Genomic DNA, 4,960 nt, shown 5'->3' on the forward strand with positions numbered 1-4,960 from the left:
TGTAGGTCCACAACTGGCTTTTCCCCTGAATCCTACTTGGAGACCATAGGCTAAATTGGGTCTTTGGAGTCATTGGCTGTTTTTTTTCCCATTGGCTGTTTTATTTATTAATTGAAAAAAAAAGTTTAGTGAACTTCTTATTTATTTTTTCTCTTTTCAACACAAGGCTAGAACTCATGACCCTGAAACTGAGACCTGCATCGAGATCAAGAGTTGGATGCCTAACTGACTGAGCCACCCAGGTGTCCCTATTTATTTTCTTTTTAAAAATTTCTATTTCTTTATTTTTAAGTAAGCTCTAACACCCAAAAGGAGTACTGAATTCACCAACCCAAGATCAAGAGTCACATGCTCTACCAAATGAATCAGTCAAGTGCTGACTCACTCAATTCCTCAATTCCTCACTCAGGAATTGTTGGCTTTCAACTTCCATAACCTCTATAGAACTTTGACTCTTAGATATTAGAAACTCTTAAGCAAAAACTTTTCTCTACATTTCAAATTTGATATCAGGTTGGTATTTCTAAAAGGTTCATCCTGCATGAGTATAGGCCGTAAAATACAGGAAGTAAAGAGCGTGGATGGTAGGGTGCAAGTGGTCTTAGAGAAGCAAAACAGGACACAGACTTTTCAGCATTTTGTGCATCTATAGCTCTTATAGCTGACGCTGACTTAATAAATGCTCACTGAATGAATGAACAAATGAGCATCCTAAAAGCATTCGAGTTATCATTGTTTCACAAATACTATCCACTTTCCATGTTTTAGATAATGATGATATTCCTAGGTAACAGTTATATCAAAGTGACCATAAAGACCAAGGTTCTCCATCTGGGTGTAATGAAGTCTTTTCTGACCTGAAAAAAATCAAAGCTGTGCCTCTAGTACAGTCACTGATACAACCACGGCTCAGGTGGATGTCTTCACAAAGTGGGAGAGGGGGATCTCATGGTTGCCAAGAACATACAGAAATTAAATAGCGAATTTTGGATATTTCATGCCAAAAACGGGTAAAACTTACCTGTACTAAATGTTTAGCAAACACTGCCACCATCTAGTCCAACAGTCACCATGAAAAAAAAAAAAGAAAGAAAGAAAGAAAGAAAAAACAAAAAAACAAAAAACAGTCACCATGATTGTATCTGACCTGGGCTCCTTTCTTCTTTGAAAATTGAGGTAATTCACATATCGTATAATCCTTTTAAGGTATGGAATTCAAGGGATTTTAGTATTTACAAGATTGAGCAGCCATCACTGTTGTCTAATTCCAGAACATTTTCATTACCCTGAAAGGGACCCCCCCTTACTGATTAGCCATCATATCATGTCTGTTTCTCCCCAGGCCCTGGACACTACTTATCTATTTTCTCTCTCTGTGCTATGCCTCATACAATATGTAGCCTTTTGTCATTGGCTTCTTTGACTTAGCAAAACTTAAAAAGAGGTTCATCCAGGTGATAGCAAGTTATCATTCCTTCATCTCTTTCTCTGGCTCTGCTGTAGACTTCTGCAATGTCCTCCCACTGTGGTCACCCTGCCTGCATCTACTAGGGTCCTTGGGAACCTGCTCACCATGGAAGCCAGGATGAGCTTTTTCAAATGTCAGTCACATCACCTCACTCTTTAACTCAAAATCCTCCAAAGGCTTTCTATTTTACTTAGAGAAAAATTTGATCTCCTTGCCATGGCCTCTAATGGCCTTCAATGACCAGGATTTGACCTTGTCTACTTCTCCAACCTCAGCTTCACCCTGTTTTTCACTCTATGCTAGTGACTTCTGCTTCTTTAAGCTTTCTGGCTTGTTCTCTGTCTCCGAGTCTTTGTACTTGATGGTCCCTTCACCAGGGGCCCTTCATTCGTAGTCCTTCCCATGACTGGTTTCTTCTTATCCTTAAGGCCTCCCACAGCATCTCCCCAGAGAAGCCAGGCTAGATAAGCCTGTCTCAAGGATCTTTCCCCCAACTCCCAGTCACCTTCTATTATTGCATTATCCTGTTTTATTTTATTTTAAGATTATTTATTTATTTATTTATTTATTTATTTATTAATGAGAGACACACAAAGAGAGGCAGAGACATAGGCAGAGGGAGAAGCAGGCTCCCTACCTGAGCCAAAGGCAGATGCTCAACCACTGAGCCACCTAAACATCCCTGCATTATCCTGTTTTAATTTCTTTGTAGTATTTACTACTATGTGAAATTGCTTTGTTTTGTCATATTATTATCATCATTTTCTCCTTGAAAATCTGTCAACTCCACGAAGGCAGGGACTTTAGCTGACTTGGTCACTGCTGTATCCCAAGCTTCTACAAGGGAGCCTAGAAGGTGCTCAATTCATATTTGAAGGATTGTATGACTATTGTGCCTAGAATTTCTAAAGCTTCTAGATCTTGCCCCTATTCTCAATTCCTAAACCTGGATCTCTTTGCCTGCTACTAGACTTTGCTATTGCCAACTACTGTTTGACTGGATTTCTCTCCTATTGCTGACTTTTTCACTGTCTGACATGCAACCCTTCCCTAACACCCTCCATGATGAGTCTTCTGAATGTCCCTATCATAGGCTAGCAGGTCTTGTTAATCTGTAGGTCCATGATCAAACGGAGCCTTCATACTTACAGGATGTAGGCAGAAAGCAAAGTTCAGTTGCCCATTTGCAATCAGGAATGCAAGAGATAATGGGTAAGAGGAATCAGCATGGTACCCAGATTCAAACTTTCAGTGTTGAACAGAGTAAGTGGGAGTGCTTTAGATTCTATACCACATATGATGGTGCATACTGATGTACAAGCTCAGTTTATTTATTTATTTTTTTAAATATTTTATTTATTTATTCATGACAGAGACAGAGAGAGAGAGAGAGGCAGAGGGAGAAGCAGACTCCGTGCATGGAGCCCAACATGGGACTTGATCCCAGGTCCCCAGGATCACACCCCAGGCTGAAAGTGGTGCTAAACTGCTGGGCCACCGGGGCTGCCCACAAACTCAGTTTAAATGGACATGGGGACACTTGGGGAGCTCAGCGGTTGAGCATCTGCCTTTGGCTCAGGGTATGATCGATCCCTGGGGTCCTGGGATTAAGTCCCGCATCAGGCTCCCCGCAGGGAGCCTGCTTCTCCCTCTGCCTATGTCTCTGCCTCTTTCTCTGTGTCTCTCATGAATAAATAAATAAATAATCACTTAGAAAAATAAATAAATAAATAAATAAATAAATAAATAAATAAATAAGAACTTCTAGGTACAGACTGCAATGTTTGTAAGAGAATTGTTAAGCCTCCCCTGCAGAAATCTGGGATCTAATTTCCTTGAAGTATTTGGACAAAAGGGGACCTCTGGAATCAGCTTCATTCAGTCAGTTGTGGAATCCACAGTCTGCTTATGGGTAACTAAAGTGCCTATCTTCCCTCATTCTCCCATCCATCTTCTCTTATCATCCAAGTCACACAACAGCATGACCATTAGTCGGCACATCTTTTCTTAAGCAATTTTTCAAAAATAACTCATATACAGTATATGAGAGTAGAACACAAGCCATAAGTGAGGAGAAAATATCTGCCAAACATTTAACCAATAAAAGTTCCAGAATACATAAAGCATTCCTATAATGGGTTAAAAAAAAAAGCCTAACAACCCAATGGGGGCAAGAAACAAATGGGCATTTCACTGTTGAGAAAAGAGCAATGGCCAATATATTTGTGAAAAGACACTCACCCTTATTATTAATGCTGGAAATTGTAAATTAAATCCATAATGAGATGCCACACCCACCAGACTGGCAAAGCTTTCTGCAAGGGTGTGCAGCAATGGAAATTTCATGCATTGCTGGTGGTGTGGAGATTGGTATAACACATTGGAAAACAATTTAAAGTAGAGTTTAATGAGATTTTCTCCCATGATAAGTCTACTTCCAAGTACAGACCTCTGAAAACTCCTGCACATGTGCACCAAGGGACATGTACAAGGACATTCAGAGCCACCAGGTTCATACAGAAAAAAAAAAAATTGTAATGCATGAGTTGTCCTGCTGGGGTATAAAAAGCCTTGAGGCCACTCTTTGCAGGCTTCTCTGTTCTCACTGACATCTCACCCCACACAAGCTGCTGAAGCTACACATCCTTCAGTGCACCTCCAGGAAACACAGGAAGGCAATGGGGAATCAGAGCCACCTCCACCCATCAAAATCCTCTGCACTACCTTTTTACTACTTTGGGAATAAATCAAAGCTTAAGCAATACTGATCAAATCTATTCTCATCCATCTTTGATTCCTGGTTCGGACCATGACTCTCATCTGGCCTTGCTCATATGCTGCATGAAAACTTAAAAACAGGAATGACTATTTTTTTCTTATTACCTGTCAGGATGAGCACTTGTAAGACAGATGCTCTTGTAAGACAGCTATTTCAGTATGTATTTGGGGCCCTTCACCAAGTTCTAATTTCCTTTAGGGAAGTTCCTCCTGTTACTAAAGATTCTAGTCTTTAAGGCCCCACTTTGCCTATAGTGCTTTGCACAGTGCATTTCTAGTGCATTAAAATCCCCAGCTTAGAGAAGAAAGGTCTTTGCAGAGGGGCCTCTCCCACAGGCTGATATCCTTGGGCAGACAGTTTAATATCTCCAAGTATCATCAGTATCATCAAATAAGCGTCATAATAGTTTTACCTCCCAGAGATGACATGAGTGTTAAATTAAATAGCAGGGGAAGATGTCCCTTAGGAAATGTTAATGTACTTCCTTTCTACCCTTTCCTCTGTGTTGCTTTCGTAAGGAGGTCAAATGAGCTCAGTCTTCCCTCTTTCTGTAGAAGGAAATTAAAACAGGATCAGCCAGTGTCCTAGAAGAGGCTGCTTCCTGGACATTTCCACTTAGGAAGTAACGGAAAGTATGGAGGGGGATGGCAGAGGTCCCATCACCCTAGAAATCAGAAAGCAACAGCTAGGGGGAGTGACCGCGGGAGAAACGC

This window comes from Vulpes vulpes, chromosome 2 (genome assembly GCF_048418805.1).
Source record: "Vulpes vulpes isolate BD-2025 chromosome 2, VulVul3, whole genome shotgun sequence".
Classification (NCBI taxonomy): Eukaryota; Metazoa; Chordata; class Mammalia; order Carnivora; family Canidae; genus Vulpes; species Vulpes vulpes.